The sequence below is a fragment of the Numida meleagris genome, chromosome 23, assembly GCF_002078875.1.
Source record: "Numida meleagris isolate 19003 breed g44 Domestic line chromosome 23, NumMel1.0, whole genome shotgun sequence".
Taxonomy (NCBI): Eukaryota; Metazoa; Chordata; class Aves; order Galliformes; family Numididae; genus Numida; species Numida meleagris.
Genome location: NC_034431.1, coordinates 2,822,905 through 2,848,529, shown reverse-complemented (window position 1 = coordinate 2,848,529; position 25,625 = coordinate 2,822,905). Strand labels below are relative to the sequence as shown.

The 25,625-nt window shown below is 44.5% G+C and overlaps 2 long non-coding RNA genes across 2 annotated transcripts; one reads left to right on the top strand and one right to left on the bottom strand.

Annotated features, from left to right (window-relative positions):
* Nucleotides 1,441-18,732, bottom strand: LOC110387789. Its single transcript, XR_002432729.1, has 3 exons — nucleotides 18,405-18,732; nucleotides 9,688-9,809; nucleotides 1,441-1,680 (listed from the first exon to the last, which is right to left on the bottom strand). It is a non-coding gene; the product is annotated as an uncharacterized LOC110387789 (long non-coding RNA).
* LOC110387790 lies at nucleotides 18,725-25,625 on the top strand. Its single transcript, XR_002432730.1, has 3 exons — nucleotides 18,725-18,776; nucleotides 19,111-19,152; nucleotides 23,963-25,625. It is a non-coding gene; the product is annotated as an uncharacterized LOC110387790 (long non-coding RNA).

Here is a 25,625-nt window from a genome sequence, read left to right as displayed (position 1 = left end):
GCCTGCCGGTTCCCTGCTCTAATTTACATCGAGCAGGAGGAGAACAAGCCTGCCCATCTGGACATCCACACGAGGGGGAAATTTCACTGTAAAAATATCACTAATTGCTATTTCAGAAGGCAGGTTCGGAATTACAGATGGAGTGGAAATTTTCTTGCTTTCGCTGAAATGGACTTCAAAGCTTCTGCTTTCATTTCATAAAAGCTCCAGGAGCAAAAATTTGGGATCAATCGTGAAAACGGTTTCTTGTCAAAAAGTCAAAATTATTGGTCTGAAAGCACCACTTCCCTGAGTCTCATCAGCACGCCCTGTCATAGAAAGGATTGTGCCAGCTTCAAAAAAGGAGTGCCATAATCAGATTAGAAATGCTTAAGTGCTGAAAACTTGGAATTATGGTTGAAGTTTCTGCTCGGGTGCTAGCAAAACATTGGCTCGTTCCAGGAACCAGTGGCAAATTTCCCACTTCACTTGTGTCAAACAGAACTTGGAGAACAGAAGAAACGCCTCAACCCTTGCCTTCCAGAGGACAGTAAAAATAAATTATATATATAATATATAATTCATATATGAATATATGAAAAACCTCAAGCATTGAGCAAGGCATTTTCAAAAATGTCGTGTGAATCGCAACCATATGTAGAAACATATTGGGGAATAGAAATTCAGGATGTGTTTCTGTGGACAGCATTGGAAGTTAACACCCTGAACTATCAGCTTCGTGTGCTAGGTCTCTCCTACAAGCTCTGATAAAAACCTTTTGCTTTTCATGCCTGGCTGCTTCTGAAACAATATTTTTTTTTTCCCCAGGATTTTGTATGCACAGAATTAGAACATCAAAGCTTGGACTGACAGCCCTCTAAAAATGTGACTATGACTATTCCAGTCTAGATTTGGAAAACAACTGATTACACCAGGTTCTTCAACAGGTTTTTGAATGCTGCAGGGTACACTGAACAGAATGTTCCCTTTTAACGATGAACAAAAAGAGAAGGGTTGCTTAAAAAGGCACTGTGAAGGTTTCAGGGGGCACTGCTTCATACCCAGTTATTTTAATAACTGAGGGAAACAAAGCATGGTTATTGAAATTCTGTCAAGTAGCCACAGATTCCAGTTTTAAGAAGGGGAACGTGTGTACCTGTGAACATGCTTTTGAGAGCCCATGAACTAGGACAAGTATTTTTACATCCTTACTAATCCTCCTATCCTAATTGATACAGAGTCAAAGTGGAACACTTCATCTTTTTCAGAAGTCGCATGAAATTAGAGTTTCAGAAAGGGTAATAAAACCAGTAAGTGGGCTGTTCTGCCTCAGCTTTACTGCAAATACAGATGGGAAACAAGGCTAAAAAATCTGTGTATCTTCGAGTTTCCAAATAGATTTGAGCCATTTTGGTCAAATATGATGGAGGGACAGGAGACAGATAACGAAACACCACAGTTCTTGTAAGCAGGTAAATATAAGGCATGCTGAGAGAAGGAAGACTGGAGCATTTTGTTAGAAAGGAAGACATAAAAACCCCACACCCAGAAAGGCTTTATCAGATCTATAATTTCTTGGGTGCTGAAGTAGGTTTACCATGATGAATCCATCCGTGGAAAGCTGAGATTTAACACTTTGGGGATTCAAAGGCCCTCTGCCTTAAAGGTGTAGGGCATGGCCATGACGTCTGCTTAGGAAACCTGAGTGAGAGAGGGGGGAAAAAAAGGGGCAAACTAAAAGCAAAGTTGCATTAGACCATATTTCATAACCACACAATTACTCTGTAATTAACCAACAATTACAGTACACTTGCACAAGGCATTTGTTTGAGCCTTTTGGAAATTGCCACTAATTTGTCTAACTGGAAATGCACCAAGCAAGCAGCAATAATTACAACATAAATATGATGTAGTTAGATATCTGGAGTTTAATAGCACTTCATTAAGAGTAATATCCAAGGCTGTTATGTTGTCATGAAGTTAACCTCCCAGTCACAGGAACTGGCATTATTTACACATTTGGAAACAAAACTGGAACGTAATTACACTGTCATAACTCAAGAAACCTTTGTTACAGCAGTCACTGGCTGAAAGAAAGTGTCCATGAAGTCACTGTAAAGATCATGAAGACCCTGTTTTAATCACTCACCCTGTCAAAGATGCAGAAACTTTTATGTACTATGAAACCACGCAGAGAAGAGCCTACATGACACGGTGCTGTCCCTCTCACTTCAGGAGAATGAAACAATGGAAAAGCTGCCAACAAGTCCCTGTTTTCATCTAAAGTTTAAGCAAAGACCTCGACCACTGTTTGGGAAGCGGTGCCTCCTCCTCGAGTTCTGTTTGGTTAACAGCACGTTCCATAGGCAAACACCTTGCACTCTGCATCAAACACAGCTGTCGTGATACACTCCAGGAGTAACCACTGCACTTGAGGTAAAATACCACGTCTAACAAATTCCAGTGGCAAAACTCTCAGGTCTCCATAGAGATTAATTTATCTCTCTTATTTCAGCGCAGCAAAATGTCTCTGGTGGTGCAGCTGGGACAACATCTCTGCAATCTGCGCATCTACACAAACTCGCACCACTTCAGATCTGCTTGTCAGTGTGACAGTTGTCAGAAGTTACAATATTGTTTCTGTTCGAGATGCAGACTCCTCCTCTGCAATTGTCACATTAAGACAGTCAGCATTACACGTACGTAGCGCACCCAGCATTTATTTGCATCTTTGAAGAACGCTGGCGCTTTGCAATTTCTCTCTCTCTCTCAAGTTTCATTATGATTAAGACCAAAAAAAAAAAAAACTTAAATCTGCTAGCTCTCACCAAGGGCTGGTGGATGAGTCCAGCTCCACAGTATTAAGACGTTGTGTGTTGCCACCTGCTCTTCTGAAGATGCTGAAATCCTGTCTGACTCTTTGAAAGCAAACCATGCTGCCAGCCTTCAGAGAATAACCAGAGGGATGCTGCCTCTTCCAGACTGGCATCAAGTGCAGGCAACCTTCCACTCAATGCACACCAAGGAAGCCAGTCAGCAGAGCTCTCACTCAGGCCTCAGATCTCCCTGCCCACCCCTCCTGCTCTTGTTTGAGCGCAGCTATTCAGTAATTATCACCTGCAACCACAGAAACAAGTGAAGGCAGAGCGTGCTGGGCAGCTAACAGGACAACTGCACCCCGTGCTACCGGAGATAAGAGACAGCAGAAAAGCCTCAGAAAGTTGAGCTCAGAGGAAAGAAATAGCAGAGGCAGGACCCTGTAATCACAACTTTCCTTTCCGACTCAGTACAAAGGTTGTAATTCAATTTCAGAGTTCTGCTCCAGTGCATCTCTTATGATGTTAGCAGAGCATCTCTCAACGGAATTAAAGAATTGTATCAATCAGGAGACAGACACTTTACACAGAGAGAAAGCAAGAGAAAGACAGTTTATATATGTGTGTCTGCACTGTGTTCCAATCTAATTACTTATAATTATAAGGTAGTGAGATGTGAAATGCTAATTGAATATTTTGGGTGCTTACGTCTCAGTCTGAGAAGAATTTGTGTGCCCATCTGCTTAATAGGAAAGGGATTTTATTTTCTAGATCATTGATTTATCATCATTAAGGGCCCAGATACACAGTTCTGTAAGTCAGCTTCAGGAATATGTTTTTTTCCATTACGTTTATAGTCTGCCTAAAATTGCCTCTAGCGCTGTGAATGTTAAAACTGACTGGATTCAATTTAGTGAGATCGCCTTCTTGCTCTGTCAGGGGTTATTTATCTCACTTAGCTTTTGTAGTGGAAGTTTCTGTTGTGGTTTTTTTTCGCTCTGTTTTGTCTAAATAGAGGTCCACATAATTATTCCTTTTTTATTATTGCTAAAAACCAAGTGCCAAACGGTATTGACGCGGAATGGTAACACAATATCTGGATGGCAGCTTTTGTACAAACACACCGATCCTTGCCAAGTAGGATCTCAGTAATCACAAGCGAGGCGGTTGTTTTATCACAGCCTATACGAGAATAAATCCCCTTCAGCATCCTGAAATTCCATCCCCATCCACTGCCAAGGTCCATAGGGTACTACAGAATGTTACATGAATTAAGAGCTACATCTATCACGTCTTACATCAAGTTCACTTAGCATGCAGGCTCGTGAGAATTTATAGAAGAGCGATTGCTTACAGAAGAGGAGAGATAATGCTCTAGAGGAGCCAACCTTGACTTCCAGAAAGCCTTGCAGAAGTATTATTACCGGTTTTGGAAATTCCTTGTTATTTCCTCTCAGGAGAAAACATGTTACGTGGGAAAAGAGGGAACACAGGACTCTGAGTGGACAGAAGATGGCCAGAATAACTTACAGCTTGCCAAAGAAATAGATGAATAATGCAACAATGGCTAGTAGTACTAATAGAAGATCACATAAAGGATGTGGTCTTGTACATAAGCATAAGGACAGGTGGGTAAAAGTTTGCATTTTGCAGGTAATGGTATAAAAAGATTCATTGTGCTTAATCTTCCTGGGTCTCCATCCCACACCCGTCACACTCTGTATAGCTCTTATCACACATCAGCTTCTCAAGGCTATCACAATATCAGTGCTGACAACGTGGGTGGAAGTATAAACACAACTCCATAAACACAACTCCATCCAACAAGAGTACAGGGAAAACACCTAGTGCTCACACACTCCACAGGCAAATACATCAGAACCAAGCCAAACTTCTCAGACTGAGATATACTAAAGGCCACAGTAGTTCTGAGAAAACCTTCTTCGTACTCCTAATGATTTATTTATTCAGTAACTCCAAGAGGAACAGCAATCTATTCACCCTGCTGCCCTCCCCAGGCACTAACGTACTTTTTCATTTCTTCATCGAATACATTTTACCCAATAAGCAGGCTTTGATTAAACTTTTGAAGGACTGCAGTTGCCGAACAAAGAGTACAGAAGGCATCCAGTCACAAAAATACAGTGTCCAAGGGCCAACTCTCCTCCGCCATAAGCATGCATCTTTTTCTGCTCCAATATACCTCTTCTTCCTCTCCTTTTACACACAATCATTCTGAGGAAATACTTAATCATTCTGTTGGGCCAGTGGGCATCTGCCCCCTGAAAAATTCATCTTACACGAGAAGAAAGAGGCTTAGGCTAATGTAGTGAACACCTTGCGATAAGTATGCTTCCCTCAGGTTTCGTGTGAGAACTTCCATTTAACTAGCATTCCAAAATCAGCTTGCAGCATTTGCAAAATGATTCATAATTGAACACATGCCTCTGGCCGCGCTCAGGTTCTGTTCTAAGTGAAGTCCCTGAATCTGTTAAAGGGCATCAAAGGATTTTGTTCCAGATAAAAATAAATGGCTTGCTTTGCTGAGAATCCACAAAGCTGGGGGGGGGGGGGGATATATGCTCTGTCTGCAGCAGGGGGATTGGACATACATTCTGCTTTTCCAGAACACACCCTGGAAGCAACCTGGCTGCCACTGCTGAGATAAGACTTGGCTGCCTATCCTCCTGCACATCCTGCTTTCCTTTGGCAGCGAGCTCCAACAAACGTGCAAGGAGAAAAGGAATACGAGGCACGCTGCACACAGCCGTTGTGCAGTCCAGATGTGGAGACCCGGACTTCCTTGCACGCTGTCAACCTCAGCACTGAAAGCTGAAGCTCACGTATTTTTCACTGAAAGTCTACTTTCCCCCACAATCAAGTCAATACAAGTAAGTACGTGCATGAAACTATTTTGACAAAAGCTTTCCCTTCGGGTACCAATACATTTTCTCTGTTTGGGGGAATGCTAGAACAATGACTTGAGGAATGCAACTTCCTCAAACGTTCTTGGGCTGTCTTCCCATTGCCTTCCCTTTTGTCACTGGTAGACAGAAGGCCCCACTCTCCATCCAGCAGAGATGACCTGGTTTAGGTGAGGTGACTGCAGCACTTTCCACAAGCTATTCAAAGTGCAATGAGGCTGACAGCAACTTCTTCCTCCCCTACCGAGCCATTCTCCCACATCTCTCATTTCCCTCACCTCCCACGAACACAACCAGTTACATCCTTACCTGCCCTTTTGCTACCGCAACCCTTGCATGAATTTGCTATTTGATTTTTTTTCCAGCAGGAGCCCTGTGAAAGCTAAGATTGGCTCCCTGCAGAGGAGAGAAAACCAGTCTATAAACACTAGGCTGGTGGAAATCAAATTTGCTATTATGGTTCTTGAAATAAAGACCTTTTTTCTTTATCGTTAGTTCCTGTACAGGCCTTTCTTCCCAGCTGGGCTTACAGCACTGAGAATACTGATCGCTAAACGCCTCTCAATGAGCACATACTAGAATTCAGACACTTACAGCCATCCAAACCAATCGAGGGAAATCCAGCAAAGAAATGCTCTCACACTTGCAGCACAGCTATTAAACTTCTCCCCTTGCTGTCTGCAGGTAGCCAGCCCCAGACAAGTGTTCATGCACTGACAGAGTCACAAGAGAGGCCACAAGCTCAGGAATGATGCTAAGATGTATTTCTTTCTCCCTTCTCATGTATCAGGTGGGGTTTGCTCTCCTTGGCCTGTCTCTTCTGACCAATGTACCTACACAATCCCTTCTCTCTATTTTTCACATCCTTCACCAAGTTTAGTTCTGTGCACACCCTGGCTTTCCTGATCACATCCCTGCACATCTGGATGGCATCCCTGTATTCTTCCCAGGTAACACATCCCTGTTTCTACTGCCTGTACTTTTTCTCCTTTTCCCTCTGTTTCTCTCAAATGTCAGCCTTTAAATCTGAGCATGTGATAAAGCATTGAGCTTCAATTTGCAAGAGCTCCACTCTGTTCCTAGTTCTGCCAGTGACTTCAGGCAAGCCACTTCATTTTTCTCTGCCTTAGTTCTCTATCTTAAATGAAGGAGTAACAGCTGCTTTTAGCAGAAGGAATTCTGAGGGGGGGAAAGGAAGCTAAATCAGTTGGTACTGATGGAGAACTGATGGAACTGATGGCAACTAACTGACAACTAACTCCTTACCTAAATGCCTTACAAAAACCTCCATGCGTCTCCCTCATTCAAAACAGGAAAACCTCACTATGAGTATTTGTCTGCTTGCAGGAAATCATTCCTTTGATTTCACTTCTTTTTTATGGGGACCACGTTCAGATAGCACAGAAAGAGAAGATGGGAAAAGGACAAATTCTCCCATGAGGATTTGAACATTCAACTCTAAAAAAAAAAAATTATCTCTCATAAGCATCATCCCAAACATTACAATTCCTGCAGCCCGAAGCTAATGGTGAGAGGCAGAATAAACTGGATGTGGATACAGCTCATGGTAAAAGGTGTCACAGCAAATACAGCAAGCATAGCAGAGAAACTGAAAATGCCACGGCGTAATCTAATTAAGAGTGACTACAGGTACAGACAGCCTCGTTTCCTAGAGGAAGTTCATTCCAATACAATCCAACTCTAATGAGCTGAGGACACAAAGCACCAGCATCATATGGCAGCACTAAACAATTGCTGCCCACTTTTCTGCAATTAGCCTCAGAACCAATTGTTAAATGCCACTTTTGTTCACGTAACTACAGGCAACGCAGCGCTGTGTTAGCATTCTGCTTCTGTTATATGTATCTATTCCTTTAATGTGCATCCACAACTGCACATATATGTCAGCAAATTCTTGATGTAAAATATGTTGAGTATGTCAGTCAGCAAACACGTATACCAGCATCTCTGGTGCATATTCATTCGAACGCAGGGCACGTGTTTAAATTTCTACTTTTGCAAGCCTCTCCCCTGTGAAAACATGTCCTGATAAGAACACACACACACACAGATGTGCAATTCTGGGCACATAGGTGACAGGCACACACATCCCCCAGGTATCTTGATGGAGATGTGTACACGTGGAAGTGTTAAAGCTCTTTTCCGAGGACTGACCAGCGATGCTACCAGGCTGCTGCTGTAAGCTGCCCCATGATGTCAAGTAATAAAGCAATCAGCCTTCATACCAAGGAAGAGCTAGGAGTTTTTAGAATGATTGCACCTCTATCTAACAAATTCCCTCTGATACAGCATTTCCTTCTACTACAAAATTAGCATGGGCCTAGAGAGCTTATTAGCATGGGCTCTTAACTTCATCGGTAACGCGCTCACATCTCAATACTGCAACAGGAAGCTGGGAAAAGACATGAAAGGTGAAAATCTATATGCAGGGAAGCTTCAAGCATTAATGAGCAAGGCTTGATTAAAAAACAAACAACCTTCCCCACCCACCAGCCCCTTGGGAAATGTTTGTCTGCTGGGTACAGATGATTTTGTGATCCATTTGGTAACAGTGATATCTCTTACCTACAAAATACTACAAACATATATTAAATATCAAGATTTAAGCTAAGAGATGCAAAATCCACACAAAAGTGCAGTGAGAAAAGAACATGATACAATACAGTAAGATGGAAGAATGTATTCCCACTTCACAGTGGGAAATAGCAAACTGATGCAGTGCTTTGCTCCCAAAGCAGGGTACACACATTGTCCATAGGGGTGGGTAAGACAGTCTGTACTCCTTCACAGCTCTGTAGCAGTTCTTCCAGGTTTGGAAGAACACTTGTGTTTCCAGAGGGGCTTTTATGAGATGCCTGAGAAAAACTGGTTCCTGACTTGAACCAGGTAACGGGTGGGTAATACACAAACCCATTTACTAAATGCCACTTGAAAAATCACAGGCAGCATAATTGACTTTTACAGCTTGAATAATGTAGGTCACTGCATTAGTGCAACAAGAAAATGAATGTATGTTGGAGTGAAAGACAGAAGGGAAGTAATTACAAAAATATAGATTAAAAAACCATCAGATAACAAGCATAATAACAGCAACCAGGGTGAAGATAGAGGAGAAACAATTTGTTAAATGGATTGCAGCAGGGTTCTAAGAAATGGTTGGTCTCAGATGCTAGGCGCTTTTTTTTTTTGATCCTTCAATGAAAATTTGAAAGAGTAAGATATTCCTCCCCTTTTTCAAGCTGATATCCTACTTCTCGTGGTATCAGCTTGCAGCTTGCACAGCCTAGAGGGTTATTACGTTAGAACCTGATTATATTAACACACAGTTCTTAACTCTTGCAGAAACAGGAAGCCACAAAGCTCCAACAAATAAGAGGGATCACAGCCCAATCCCACAAAGCCCTGAATTCTGGCAAAGTCTTACTGAAGGCCTGGGATTATCAGTGCTCCTGCAGTTTAGCCCGCAGAAGTTAAAGAACAACATGAAAAAACACACTCCTCCTCCCCCTCAAACAAATTGCAAACCACCCCAAGTACCTCAAAACAATGGAAATATGTGACACGGGAGAGTAAATACAGATAGACATTGTTTTCGTTCGTGTTAGACCGTTTCAGTCCAACCTGACTTCATAATGCTCTGAACTTAGCAGTGACAGAGAGCTGTTCAGTGACATGTAAGTGTAACACTGAGAGCACTGCTCGTCCTCCAGCAGTTCGGTGCTCTCACATCATGAAGTCATCACCAGAACTACCACTCCTCTCATGAGGAAACATGGCAAAGGAACGCATTGACCTCAACTTCTATTTGTTAGAAAAGAGTGCGTGCAAACCTACAGTGAGCGACAGCCGAGATAATCAAGGGGAAAGAGAACAAACCAGAAGGGGTATAACACAGCTGGTGCTCGTCCTCAACCAGGACCTTGTATCAGTGGTGAAGTGACACTGACCTGCACTCCAGAAGAAAGCCTTTCATTTTTCTCAACTCCTGCAAATTCACGTCTGCTAGTGGATGTGCAGCTGGCACCCAGTGACTCACTGGTAGTTGCTCTAATGAGGACAGGAGCAGAAGCTGAGGGAAAAAAAAAAAAATAAGAGTCACCAAGAACTTAATGGAAGTGAAAGATGTGTAATCTACATACTGAGGAGCAATAAAATGCACCAGCTTCCACCACCACCTCTGAAGTTGGGTAACTTTATGAGACCAAAGGAATTTGCACAATAGCACAAGTAACTCAAATAACTCAACGTGGGAACAGAGAATGAGCCTCACAGGCACGTGTACATCCCCTGGAAAGGGACAGAACATCATTATACGTACTAACATAGAAGGCTGCCAGCCAGCTACTTGTCCCACAAAGGAAGAAGAGGACACAAAACAGGTCCTACAGACGCATGCTTGAAGAAGAGTCCTTTGGTTCCTGTGAATGCAGGAGAAAATCCCACTGCTCAGCTCATTACTTCATTGCACCAGGTGGCTGTACTCTACAAGAACAGCTGAGTTTTGTTCTTTTTCCTCCCTTCAGGAAGCAGGAATTTAACACAGGCTCAGCATGCACATTTGATCACGCACTTGTACAGCTAATGCACAAACACAGCATGGGGAAGGTCTGAGGAACAAGACTCACTCCTGCCCATTCACAGCCCAAGAGAAGGAATTGGACAAGTTCATGTCACAAGATGCAGCTTTTGTTTTCTAATGCAATGAGGGGCAGCATTGCCTCACGCAGTGATTTGCAGCACGGGCCCTAATATACGTTCTCTGGAGGCAATACTTCTGTTGTATGCAGCTCGTAGCTGTGTTGGATCATCCTTGTCCTCTGCTGCTCTGTTCATTAATCAATGGCTCTGAATGCGAATGAGTTCAGAAGGAGCTAGGTGAAAGGCATGGCAATTTGCTCACAGCTTGATAATTATGCATTTTTTCAAAATAAATTAAAGCCAGAGCTAACAGCAGCACACTGTTTTCAGAAGTCCTGCTTATACAAAGAAATTAATTGGAAAGTACATTGATTGGAGGGGCTGCTGAATTCCAGCGTGGAATTTATTTCCCCGTTGTTCTAAAGCAGCTCCTGTACAGCTTACCAGACAGAACCTCTCACCTCTGCTCAAACTGGGAGGGAGATGAAAGACCTTTACTCACTGGAAACTGACTGGAGAATCCTCATTGCCTCTCGTAATGAAGCAGTATTTGGGAGGAAAAAGGATCACAGCCTCCAGTGAATCTTTGTTGTTTTTGAGCTACCGAAAAAGTTCCAAGATGAATTGAAACACGAATGCAAACAGCAATGAAGTTCTACAAGAAAAAATGCTTCAAAATTGCCTCCTTCTTCCCGAGAGACACACATCGGGGAACGGGGAAAGGAGCAGAGGATAAATGTGATGTGAACTAATCATCATTGCAAAAACAACTGAAAGAGAAACCCACCCACCCCAGGACTGCGGGCTCCTTAGCTCCAGCCCAAGCACCCAGGCCACTCAACCTGAGCTGAAGAGGTAACTCGACCGATTCCCAGGACACAAGACCCCACAGAACACACTCTGCAAGGACCCTAAGCATGCTAACCCACAGCAAGGTTAGGGCTGTCTTCCAAGTGGTTGTTCTCTTACAGAACACACTGGGGGCTGCTTTCCCCCCCCATAGCCCTGTTTACCTTACCAGCTGGCACATGCTTAAAGGGCAGCTCTGCATAATAAATTGAGTTTGTGTAATCAAATATTTTAGGAGATGACATTAGTTTTCATTTGTTGTTCTCAATTCCTCCCCCACTCTTCATATAACCCAGAACAGCTCGATTTTCTTAACCGGTGCTTTCCAGATCTAAAGCCAGCACGCTGAGGCAATAAATGCATGCAGGTAAAAGATGGAATCCACAGAGAATTACACCTACTTACATCCATATCATAGCATTTGTTTGACTACACAAAGAATAAGGTGGCAAGGAGGTAACAGCTGCTTTCTTCCTAAGAGTGGGGCACAGGAGCACTCAGAAAAGACCAAGATGTTCCCATTGCAACATGCTTTGGTATATGACATCTTCAAAAGCTGCCAAGGCCTGGATTATAAACCTTGAGATCCAGTCGCACTGCGTCATGTGAAACAAAAGATTCAAACCTGATTTTGTTCTTACAGTTGCCCAAATTTGTGTGTCCGCAACTCTGGTTGATGACGGCAAGCCCAGTTTCCATGGAGCCTGCAAATCACTATAAGCAGGTTTTTGGTTTCCACTTTTCATATCCATGTTGAGATTTAATCTTTCCACACGTCATTGTAGCGTTTGCGAAAAATACAAATCCAAGCGATAGCAGGTCTCCTTCCCTTTCTTCAATGCCAAGGCAAAATGGATTCTATTCTGTTCCAGCTATTCTTCTGTTGGCCAAACTAGGATACACTTGTGTTAATTAGTCTTGAGATCCTTGCGATCCACATTCAGGGAAGAAAGGATGAACTGGCACGATGAGAGCAGCTGGAGCCCACTTCTGATTTCCTAAGCAAGGATATCTTCGTAATAAAATGAAAATGAAACAAACCCCAGTATCAGCCAAAAGTAGAAGCCACATAGTGAAGTACCATCTGTATTAACTCTTCCTAGACAGTTACCTTATGAATAAAAAATGGGCTGTTTTTACACAGAAAGTCACTAGGGCAGTTGGCTAGGATACAGAATGCAGTAGCATCAGGCCAAAGGGGTTTTCTGCTTGGTTGTGCACCTTTCCTCTGCTAGGCACGATATATTCCTGTGTGCTGCATAGAAAAGAGCTACAGAGCAATACTACAAAGACAGCAGGAAGTCAGCCCCAGAGAGGTTCTGTAGCCCCCCAAATTCAGGCAAAGCATGGCATTAACCATGCAGCTCACATACATTAACTAGGAGGGCAAAACCCTACTGAACTCAATGACAGTTGGACAGTCAATGCCACAGAAACTGTTGACAGCTCTGAACTTGCACACTGCTGCCCATACAGTGCCCTCAATTACTGACAACATCGTTTCTCTTCTACAGCAGAGCATATAAATCCCTTACGGACTCTTGCACCTTTAATCAGTTCCTTGACACAACGCACTTAATTGCTTATCAATCCACTCGTCAATGCTGCTCATCACTTCTTGTAGGGATCAGGAAGCCTCTCCTCGGGGGTCACTGTGAGCCCAGCAAAATGACCAATCTAATGGATCACAGATACCTGGGCTACCATGAAACTTACACATTTCAGAACTACCTACCTTCAAGGGAAAAAACAAACAACAACAACGAGATGCTCAAGGAAATAGTGAGGGGAAAAACCAAGCACAGAGCAGGTTGTGTATTAATGCTGAAAAAACTTAAAAGCTGCTTAAAGTCAGTTGAGCCTCACAGGCAATGAAGGTCCAGGCTGTTCAAATAGAAGTGTGCCAATATTTTTAAAGCTTCTATTTCAAACAAAGTAAAGGGGTTTAGTTCTGGGTTGTTTCTTTTTCTGTTGTTGTTTGTTATTTTTATTATTATTATTATTATTATTTTTAAATTTGTGCTGCCTCCATTCTTTCAAGGGGTCAGTTGAGGACACATGAAAAACCTCTTTTCCTTCTCCTTCCTTCCTCTGCACCAGACAGACCGCAGCAATTTGTATGCAGGGTACGATCCAGCCTGTAGGACTTTCTATTCATTCCCCAATTAACTTGTTTCAGTTGTGCCAACTTGGATTTCGCGGCTGAAGACATGTAGAAAACCAAGGGGCTGGCGTGTTTGCAAAAAAAGAAAAAAAAAAAAATGGCCTCAGATCTTCTGGAAATACAAAGGAACACCTAGACAGCGTTCACCTGTAACTGCAAGTATTCTGCTTCGACACAAAAGCTCCTTGCACACAGAGAAATGGGCAATCTCCATCGCCGTTCCTAACTTGTAACGCTGAATACGTCTCTTCCGGTCCGTGTGTTGTTGTGCACGTGCTGTTTTTCCTAAAGGACACGCTCTCCAAGCTTGGTTCTCGTTTTGTGCTGGTCCACCACCAAGGCAGGACAAAGCCAACCTGATTTCAAATGCTCCCGGCCTCTTCATACCTTCATGTATCCCAATAAGCCCGCTGCGTTCCCATGGAGAACGCGAAGCTCCCCAGAAACGGAACAAGCCTGGAAGCATTATCTCCCTCAGTGCACCAGTGTGTAATCAGCTCAGCTTTGAGAAATGCACCCAGCCCTCTCAGTTGTGGGTGGGTTGTTGTTTTTTTTCCTTGTTGTTTCTTCGTTTTTTTCTTCTTCTTTTTTTCTTTTTTTTAAAGTATTTACAGCCTTTCAGAATCATTTCGTAATTTGGCTGCTGCTTTCACTGCTGTGCCAAGAAGGCAGGGAAGTAACATACTAGCTTTTATTTATGGCTCTGAAGCAGAAGTCATATACCTAAAATATACCTCCATTTTGGAAGCAGTTGCATCCTTTTCAAGGAAATTTGTAAGATTTACGCTTGCTATATTTAATACAGCTATTAAACACATGACAAAGTGGAGTTGGTGATTGGCAAAAGTAGGGTTTTTCATTCCTCACCTCTTCGTGATTCCCTTCAGCGAACAGAACTTATTTTCAGCAGCCTTTCACTCACGTCAGTTTGGAGCAGCACTGCTGGCACTTTCAGAGTTCTGCAGAAGTCCAGCCATGGAGGGGAGCAACTGCCACGGACCCAGTGCAAGATGAGAACAGCAGAAGAGCTGCTCCTTTTGTCTCACTGTTGCTACTGAAAATCGTTGTGGTTTCATTTTCTGAAGAGTTTCTACCTTCCAATGGGCATTTCTACCACCAGCCTTCCTGCAAAATAGTATTGTTGTGGAAAGGCTCCTGAATCACAGAGTGGTTTGGGTTGGAAGGGAACTTTAAGATCACCTGGTTCCAAATCCCTTGCTATAGGCAAATCCTGCACTCCAGACACTCAACAGGAAACCTAGGTCCTGCTCCTGGAAGCAATGCATATTTGAGGCAGCCCTTATCCTCAGTTGCTCCACATAATTACAGTTCAGCATTGTTGTTTTTTTTTTTTTATGTAATCTTTACGTTATTAATATTTGCACCTATTCAAGAAACCAGCCTCCTCGTGATACCCATTCCTACATTCCTAGAAATACAGCCACCTTCGGATGAAGGCACTTGTCACCTCTTCAGAAGCAGAGGAAGAAAGCAACTGCTGCATACAAAGGGAAGAGGGAAGGTGCTGTACAACACAAGAAACACCTCTATACTAGCAGACCTCACGCTGCGGTCAGACATCCAATTCAACAGACAGACAGCCGCCGGCTTCAGCGAGGGCTGCACTACAATTTCGAGCACACCAGCCCTTCAGCACAACCGCCCGTGTGAACGTGAACGGACACAGCTGCAGGGCACAGCGAGAGCAAAAGGGTCAGCGTGTCTGAGCCACAGCCCAGCAAACCCCGTGAAAGGGCCCTCAGTGTCCCCCAGCCACTGGCAGGCTGCCCGGTGCCACGGCAGGGGAGCACCCCTGAGGCTTGCAGCGTGCTGGCAGACCTCTGGGTCTTGCTTCATTAGCTCCTCGGGGCTGCTGCGCTGCAGAGATAGGCAGAGCATCAGTGACTTTGCCGCGTGGTTTTTATTTTTAATTCATTTCAACAGCAGAGCTGGGTGGGACCGGGGAGGCAGCAGCCAATTAAGGAGCCATCAAACTTCTCTTAAAAGCCTCCCTCAACAATGCTCCCCCCTCCTGCCTCCAGCCAACATGGTAATTGTGTCTAATTTCTAAATTTTCATGCAGTTGCTGCATTTGCCTCCTCCTAATGAGATGTAAATGTGTTGCCAGTTTGTGGATTTGTTTAATTGCAGGGTAGCTAAACTGTGATTGGCCAGAAGGTTCATTTTTAAATTTATTTATTTAGCACACATGCAAAGCATTTTAAAGATTCTTTTCTCCAGCTAAGAGAAGGAGGGGAACATCTCCACATTCCCGTTATGTTCAGGATTCTGTTGCAAGGAAACCATCTGGTTTTCCGAGTGTTTGCTTGTGAACTTAGAAGTCTCCTGCCACATTCCAAGTGTTTGAAGCGAGCCTGAATACCTCCTGTTTGATTCAGGTTCAAAGCAGGACTCTAACACCCAAGTATCTTTGGAACTCAAGGGGCACAAGGAACACACTCAAAGCATTGTAAGTGGCTTCACTACACAACAATCCCAATTCTTCGGTCTTCTACTCACCCACCTCCCACAAAGGCATTTAAAAGAAAGACTGAAGTCCTAAACTGTGAAGGAACAGGGTCATCATTGTCTAGTCTAACTCCAAATGAGCTCCACCAAAGCTTCAAGGAAAAACAAACTGATTTTGGTACCTTTAAGTTACTGCCACTTTAGACTTCACTGAGATATAGGAGAGCAGTTAGTTACTAAACATCAACTCGATCTTTTCAAATAGCTCAGACCAGTTCACAGCAGTAAATGCAAAAGCAGTTTAGCTGCATAGCTGTGTAGATAAAAACCCTTATTTGTCCTGCACAACCTTTATTGCTGAGGATGATGACATATAAGAGGTCCAGTTTGACTTGCAGATCTCACAGCACCTGGAAATGAGGAATTCACCCCCTACAGACTGAGACCATCCAGTATCACTCATATAATCACAACAACAGGAACCATGTCTGCAGGAGCAGATTTCAAAACAGACCCACACAGTCAAAGCAGAAAGTTTTGGCTTTGCTGCTTTGCAATTCAGAGAACAATTCTCCCACTCTGCTGCTACTTCACAACAATTAGTCTGATGAGAAAGTCTTTAAAGCACAGCTTTTTCAACGCTAGCTTCTTCAATACTAAAAACTGCATAAATAATACATTTATTTTCAGAAATCCTTTAACATTCTGAATTTGCTGAATTTTATAGCATCGATTGCCTTTAGCACTTCATGAAATGACTCACCAACATAATTGAGACATAAACACAAACTTGCCCTCAACCTTTCAGGTAAGATTCTAAAGCAAGGTTTACCTTGACATTAGATGTCAAGGAAGACATTAGTAGAGCACTAGAAAAAATTTATTCCAAACTCCATCATCTAGAAGCCTCAAAAAGCAACGTAAGGAGTCTGAAAAAGCAAGCCTCAGGGTCCCTTCCCCATTCTGTTGTATTACAGGAATGCCTGAGGATACATCTTGTCATTAGAGTACAACTCCTGTAGGACCTATACAGACCTACATTTAAATCTTAATTATTCTTCATTGGGTAGAAGGCCCAAACAATTGGACCAAAACCAGTACACTTCCTTTTGCAGCAAATCTGTCTAAGAGATAACACAAGCATCTGATCACTAGTGAAAAATATTGCCGTGCAACTGGTGATATCCCGTTGTGCAAGTCATTTCTATGTACCCTAGAGAAATGAAGATGATTTTGGCTCTATTTGCCTGCCATTTCCCCATAAACAGATACCTACAAAGGTAATCAGCACGTCCCAGGGCCAAGGGCATCACTTCTCTCAACCGCTGTCAGAAACAGCCAATAACACCCACTGATACAGTAAAGGGAAGTGACAGCAGGGAAATAATTTAGCCTTTAAATGACACGTTATCCAGTTAAAAGCCATTTACCTTCTGCTGCTCGGTGTGTCATTGCTCATTTTAGTTTTGAAGTGACATCTCCCCAAGTGCCATTAACATGCCAGCAGTGAAAGGGAATTTATAGAGTATGCACCCTGCTGAATTATAGCCTGGGTGGTTGTGGCAAAGGAAAGTACTTTGTGGACTCTTTATTTATTCTGATAGCTCCCATCGCATCCGATTCAGAGCATCCAGAAGGAGAAGCATCAGGCAACTCCACTGCCATCACCTTCTTCCTATGGCACGGTATGAACCAATAACGTTATTTCAGCAGCAATTTTCTGGAAAGATCTCCCAGCATTTCATGAAGTACAGTCCTGATTTTAAGTTCCTCTTGCTGGAGGAAGAACGGGTATACTCTACCACGCTGGCCATAGGACCATAGCAACAACTTACCAGCAAATGCAGCTGTCCCAGGTAAAGCACAAAGGATTACAGTGTAAAACTGAGACAAGTTTTGTGCAAGAGCATGACCCAAAATGGAGATTCTTTTTCCAGGACAAGACTCTCACAGTTGCAAAAATATTACGTGAAACTTGATGTTCACAAAGCAGACGAATGACAGAGCTCAGCCCATAGCTGCTTCTTTCTTTTGACTAATCAAATACGAGAAAATACCCAGGAGTACTATCCTCTCTTCTAATCATCCAAGCTAACCATAAATAGCAATGGATTTCAAGCTATTGGACAAACTGTCACTTCACACAGCGATAGCATCAGGGTAAGGACAAAAGCCACCATTTATCATGTGCCAGAGAATTGCAGTAAAAGCCCAAGTTACCTTCAAAACCAGAATTACTGATGCTATCTGTATCGATATCTAAAAGTTCAAATTTAACGCAGCAAACAGACACACATCTGCTGCCAACGTGGTGCGGACAGGCAGGACCCAAACTGCACCATCGGGTAACTCCTACATACTCCCTGGTTGGAGAGGGGCAAATAAGCACTAATTGAATTTGCAGTTGCCCTTTCCTCAGATAGGCTCAGACGACAGATGAATTTTCATTAGTTTAATGCGAATCACCACAGATAATGGAAAACAATACTTATGCTAATGAGAGAACAAAGTGAAAGCTTTGCAAATGAGATGCTGCTTGCTCACCAGCCAGGGTGCTGCTGATTAGAAACCACAGCATGATCGATAGCTGCATCCACCTCTGCTTCGGGGAGCTGCTTCTGTGGGGCATCCACACACCCCGAGGGGCACAGCCCCAGAAGGGAGAGGCAGCTCCACTTCAGCACACAAAGGCCTGAAGCAAGCCAAGGAGCCAGAAGACACACAGCTGAGGGTAACTCCCAGCGCTCAGCAGCATGCCTACACCTTCCCATGCAAGCAGGAGCTCTCCTTCAACCGCTGACACCTGCTTTTCTCACTCAACTCTATAACTACTACACCCCGCCCTTCGCGCCGCCATTTTAAACTTCAAACATGGCGGGCGAGCAGCGCGCGTGAGTGCGCATGTGCGAAGTGCAGGTGGGCGGGGCCCGCGGAGCACGTGGAGGGGCTCGTGGAGGGGCTCGTGGGGCGGCACGTGGAGCGGCACGTGGAGCGGCACGTGGAGCGGCACGTGGAGCGGCACGTGGAGGAGGCTGTTTCAGTGGCTTTCAGTGCAAAGCATTGTTTGTGGGGCTGTGCCGTTGTCTGTGCGCCCCGAAGGGCAGCAGGTCCTTAGCAGCCTGGAGAAAAAAGCCTCTGGAGAAAAAAACGTTAACATCTCCGTGAGTTTTCGGGTGTGTTTTTTTTTTTCTTTTTCCCCAAGTGGAGATGTGTTGCAGAGCAACTTCCCTCTGTCTTTGTTTTCTTTCAGGAACGATCACCTCCGAGGATAGGGGGATAGCACAGAGATGTGGTAAGACAAGCAGGTGGAGGACGCTGCTAAGAGCGCTGAGCTTTGGGGATCAGGTTCTGTTGATGGACGTGGCCTGCAGTGTGCACAGCCTGAGGAGCTATGGAGGTCGCTTTCAGGAAACAATGTGGTTTGTTGTGTTACTGGTGGCAGAGCTTGTCAGACTGTGCTGGGGGATGGATGCGTCCTCAGACCAGACACAAGTATTCTGCTCCTTCCGCTGTGTGCAGCAGTGGGAGTGAGTGAGGTGTGCTGTTTCTCACTTTCTAAGCAGCGTCACCATCTCGGAGCCTTTGGCTTTGCGAAATACTTACATAGAGGAGCTTGTCTGCATCGGTACCAGAAAACAGCTTTTGTGCGAGGTGAAAAGGTGTTAAGCACCGGAATAGGCCCCCCAGGGAGGTGGTTGAGTCACCATCCCTGAATGCGTTTAAACGCCTTTGGATGTGGTGCTCGGGGACATGATTTAGCGGTGGGCTGTTAGCGTTAGGGCAGTACGGTTAGGTTGCGGTTGGACTTGATGATCTTGAAGGTCTTTTCCAACCGGAGCAATTCTGTGATTTTATGCTGTGAAGACTGGCCCGCTGAGCGATGGTTTTACGTGGTTTTAAAGGCTGCGTGACAGAAGGAAAACATGGTGAATGTGTGCAAATGCACAGCACAGGAAAAGACTGGCAAACCTCGAAAATGCTGCTCCTGGTTGCCTGAATGTTTTGGTGCTTTGGGGCTAGAATAAGGCTGGCACCCCAGAAGCAGGAAACTCACGAGGAGAGGGACTTAACAGCAAGGTAACGGGGGATAGAGTAGCCACCAAGAGCCAGATGATATCCTGGAGTGAAGGTGTGAGCAGAGCTCTGAAAGGGCTTCAGAGTTGGCAGGGCAATTGCAGGCACAAGTTCTCATACGTGGGCAAAGCTTTGTGGAGTGACCACGCTGTGGCAGGATATGATTCAGAGGCACTGGCACAGCTGTACGGGATTTGTACCCTGTCATCCTGCTGAACTGCAGCTGTGTTCAATTGTATGATAGGAGTTCACTCTGCTCCTGCCTGTGCTAGCTCCAGAAACTTGTTAGTTCCTCCAATTTCACCCCTGCTAAGAAAGATTTAAAATACTTAGGTTTTTAGGAGGGGAACAAGAGAGTGGGTGTGTAATGGCATTGCTTGCTTGATTTACTATACTCAACGCTATATTTTCATCATTTTTTGCACAGTTATTACCTTTGGGTTTTAATATTCTCTCATATAAATATTCATCAAATAGAGAAGTGTACTGGTCCCAAATGATGGAAGCCAGCATCTCCTGAAGGGGGACTGTGGTCTTGGAATTTCGCTGAATATTTGCATGTAATTCCTGAGACTTCTAAAGCAGTGGAAAACTCCAGAAGCAGGGTGGTGCAGGAGCAGAACCTGTTATTTTGGCTAATTTTCCTTCCAGCAGGGTAAAGAAATAAATAAATGAGTGCTTGAGAGAGGTCTGAACTAAAGGGTCTTTCCCCACTGAGAAATCTTGGTCTGGTTCTGTTAAGTAATGTGACTTTGTGCTTCCGAGGCCAGAGGGGGCAACTGCTCAGCAGGGGAGCAAGCTGCTGCTGGCAAGGTTTCTCTTGTTTTGATCTTCTCTATCTCCTTTCCTTTCAGTAGTGTCTCCTTCACTGATCCATCACGCAGGGTTAGGCAAATCACAATCCTTAATGCAAGCAAATGGAACAGCTTTTCTGGTTTCTGCTGCTCTCTGTGACCTTTAGTCTCACAGCATGAGCCCACTTGACAGCGTGACCATGCATGGGGCAATTAGCACATTTTCTGTTGATGGTTTTGGATAAATTGCTCTCTTAGCAGTGTTTCAGCAGAGACAGTAGCTTTGGAGGAATGCAGTGATGTTTGTGAAAGTTACTCGTTGGTTCAGACCAAATGATAAAGACATGCAGCCCCTTCCCGAAGCTCTGCAGCATGCTTGTACCCGCTGCTGAAGTTCCTGCTGCAGCTTGGAGACTCTGAGCAGCTGTGAGGGTGTACAGCATTCACGAGCTGTTGCATTTGTTCTATCCCACGTCTACTCCAAACATCTGCAGCAGGATCTGTGTCAGAGAGGCTAAACGCTGCTTCAGGTCAGGGACCACTGAGTGAACCACTGCCCTGGCCATCTAGTAGTGCATCTGCAATTTAAGTTGCTGCATCGAAATTCTGAACAGAAACCTCCCCGTGTCTCAGTTCCACGCACTTTCCTAGCAGACCCTCTCTGCAGCTGGGCAGAGCTTTTCTCTCCAACTCCTTTACCCTTTCATATTCCAAGGAAAAGTTGTGCTCTGCGTTAATCTGAACGCACCGTGCCTAGGACTCTCGTGGGACCTCGCTCTCTGCTGGGCCCATTTTCATTCATCCATCAGAAAGTACTAATTTTCCTTTTCGCATCGCTCTCCGCACAGATTTTTTTTTTTATCATTTTATTTTTCATTATCTTTTAAAGCACTGAGGAACCCTATCCCCTTCTGCTTGAGCCACGGGATGACGATAAAATTGTTTTTCCCTCCAGCTCTTTTCAATGCATCATTTAGCAGACCTCCTCTAACATGTTCTGAAAAGCCTCTCTTATCCCAGGTGGAGGGCGGGGAGGAGAGGCTGCGGGCTGCTGGGACTATGGAGTTGAAATCCATCTAGGTTTAAATAGCTCAAGGTCAGCTCAGGATGGAAAGGACAACAGCAGACTTCTGGAGACTTCATTCAATGAACTGTTGATTGGAAAAGCTCTTTTGGATCCCTGCGGAGCGGAATCTGGAAGAAATGTGTTTTTTCAAAAGGAGGACAGCGGGTTAGTTGTTAATGATTTCAATAAAGCAAGAGAAGGCACATTAGGAGGTTGGCCATAAGGGTAAAAAAGGAGGCTGGTGTATTGCTCATTAGCGGTTTGCTAAAATTAACTCCATCACCGTGTTTGCTTTCATTGCAAACCTTCCATTTAATTGCAATTACCGCTGAACTGCAAAGAAGGGGCCTTGCTCTGTGCTACAGGTTGTAGGGTAAGGGGAGAACCCAGAGCTGTGAACAGGATTGTCTCGGTGGCACAGCTGAGCCTGCTCAGCCTGGCTGTGCTGTACTGTTACCTTGGGAGACCAGGGGGATTTACTGTTGTACCTCTCCTAATGTATCCTGTGTGTTATTTCACCGGGATGAGCAGGGAGTTTAAATTAAAAGAAAAAATAGAGGACCACAGGGTGGGGAAATCAGGGATAGTTGTGCTGTAGTTTAGTGCCACCTTGGATTAAGCCCCAAGCCCTACAAAATTAATTTCTATAAGAAAACAATGTTGTTTTTTTCTTCATTTGTTTGGTTTTTTTTACCTCTTTTTCTCTCTGGATTCTTGCGTTGCCTTTTGTGTTCTCTTTTCTCCCTTTCACACGCCATTGAGTCTTGTCTGTTATTTTCTGCCGGTCCTCTCTTTCTGCCAGCAATCCTGTACTGAAATGCCTTTCTGTTTTCTGCATTCACAACCTTTAAATAAAGAAAAGGCTTTGTCACTCTCAGTGCAGTGGGCTGCAAGTTGCTGGTTAGCGCCTTAGCTGATAAGGCGGAAGAAAAAGGAATTGTTGGAAAGCTCTTCCAGCATCGGAGGAGAATTGTGCTTTCTTCATACACATATCCGTACAGTTCAGAAAATGAAGGCGGGGATCATTTCGGCTAAAGACAGGAGGGTGAGCTGAGCTGGTTTGGGAAGGGAAGGTGGCAAATGGCAAAGTGAATGGAAGGAAAAGGAGGTGATAAGTTCTTTGATGGAAGTAGGTCAGGCTTTAATGCTATGGCCTGTCTCTGGGCTCCTTAGGAGCAGTTAAAGCTGCAGTTTGAGATGGAGATGGTGCTACGAGCTGCAAGCAGATGTTCTGTGAACGCAGTTAGCGACCGGCGATAAAATCCTAAGTGTTTGGAAAACGCAGTCATTCAGGCATGGGATTTTTATTTCTGTGCTTTGGCCATTGACCCCACCACGGCGCTGACAAATGGGAGCAAGATTGTATTTAGAAGGAAAATGGGAGACGGCTGTCAACAAACAAATAAATAAAATGAAGCCGCTAAGCCCATTTTAATTAAAACTCAGGGTGAAATAGCTATCTCCTTCTTGTAGATGGTCCCACAGCTCTGGTTCCTGCTTTATGTCTGTGTGTTGTGCCTGTGGATCTGATGCAGATAAAATTCAATCATAGAGTGATACAAATCTGATGAAATCTAGTGGAGAAAACACACTTGTGGGGTAAGGAAGTGTTTGTTACTTTCCCTAGGTGAGGAAGAAGGGGACATGAGGTGGGACGAGGAGGAGGGAAATGCGTATTTCAGACAGAAGGAAACGTTAATATTGGTGGAAGAGGGAGAAGTCATCCATTCCATTACAATCTATTACACCTCCCCTTATCTATTAGGAATGTTTTCTCGAAGGGGCAGTGATTATTTCAAGCCAGCAGAAGTTACTTAGTTCACTGGTGCATGCAAAGTGAAGGAACTCTTCAGAGCACCGACAGAGACGCGGCCAAAATCAAAAGAAATGAACAGTGTGTGTCCCTGGGAGACCTCACAGCTGCACTGCTGCTCGTGCTGAGCAGGGCTCCATGGCATTGTCCTGCAGGCCCACATACTGCTCATTTTTTTGGTGCCTTCTGGACGCTACTCTTGAAGGACAAGGAGCTGTTGGGGAGGCAGATTGAGGTTGGATTTGGGGACCTTTACTGATATTTTTTTTCCTTTTTTATCCTCTGGCCATCTCCCCCCACCCCCCTCCTTTATTTATTTATTTGTTCGTTTTCATTGTTTCTGTGTTTCTTGCAGGCACTCCATGGGTGGGCAGATCTCCACTGAATTCCTTCCCAGCTGGTGAAGGGTAAAGCAAGGAGCCCACGCGCATCGGGAGCGTGAGATTGGCTGGGAGACACTGCTGGTGTGCCCGGCCACTTGGAACTGATTTCAGCAGCTCTGACATCCAGGGGGAGAGCAGGAAGTAAAGTACGCCCTGGGATTAAGTGGGGGATTCCACGCAGCAAATAAAGTCCAAGGGACCTGGATCAGAAGTGAATAAATGAGCTGTTAAGCCCTGCAGCCAGTAAGTTGGGGAGCAGACAGAATCAAGTGCGCTGCATTCAGTTGCATCTCTGTGTGTTTGCGTATTCATATGGATGGGATGGAGGAGCTGGGCTGCGAAGGCAGACTGCAGGCAGGATGGATGCGAATAGAGGAATACGGTGGAGCAATGTGTGTATTCATGATTGGGTCTGGCAGTGCTCTGCATGAGGTCCAGCAGAGAGACAGAACATCTGCAAAGTCCAATTATTGGCAAAAACCAGTGGAGGAAGAATAAGGAGCTCTCAGCTGTTGACCTTAGTGGTAGATAATGCTGACTGTTCGTTGGTCACAGCTTCTGGAGTTGGAAGAGATCCCTGCATGCCAGGGTACGCTGGCATTTTATGGCCTCTTAAATGTGCGGGGAGCCAAGGCTGTCTTGTGATGCTCTGGGTGGAGAAAGACAAATGAGCCAGTTAGGAGAGAGTAACAAGGACTTATGGCCCAGCTTGTAATTTGGAGCCTTCTGTAAGTTTGCAGCTACCTTATCTAAGAAAAGGGCAGAGGGTGAGTGAAGCAGATGGTTTAAAAGCAAAACCATAGGAAGGTGCCACCTTTAATAGCTGTAGATGAAAAGGGCAGTAAAAGTGACCAGCTGCTTCTTAGCTGTTCTTAACCTCCAAGCAGCTTCTCTCCAGCTGAGCCTGACCAACAAACTGCTCGTGCATCTTGCTGTTAGTTTCCTAGTAGCTTCAGCTCTCTGAGTGTTACTACAAATAAACGTCTGCAGTCCACAGCCAATATGAGAAGAAACAAAAACCCCAATGACAAAGGTAGAATAATGGAAAGGAGGAAATGGGTCCTGGCAGAGCATTAACGGTCCTCCAAGCAGGTCTGCAGTGAGCTGAGACCTTGCTTTGTGAGGCACTGGAAGGGAAGTGGAATGGCAAGGAAATAGAGTGGAGCCTATGAGGAGCAAAACTGGATGTGGGGAAGGATGACTATGTGGAGGTGAATGTAAGGCAAACGCAGCTAGGGGGAGTTGTACAGAGTCAGCATGCAGTGGATGAAGCCATATTCAGAGAAAGAATGATGTGGAAAGCAAATATACAGCTATGCTTTGCAAGAAAGGCCTTGTTAAAATCTCTCCCCAAAACCTAACTATCTGACCGTGGGGCTGAACCTGCATTCTGTCACTTTCAGATTGCAGCCAAGCTCAGCATTAAGTGAATTTGGTGCTATCCTATGCCCCAGAGAGAAATGAGTCAGGAGCTGGCGCTCACATCCCCCAAAACATTATTTCTACCAGACGTGGTGGCTTTTAGCTTTGGGGTTAAATAAGCCTGATGCACTCTATGTCACTATGGAGATGACTGCAGGAGAGCAGGCTTGGTTCAGCAAGGTCCTAGCTGAGAAGAGGCTCTAACACTCAAAT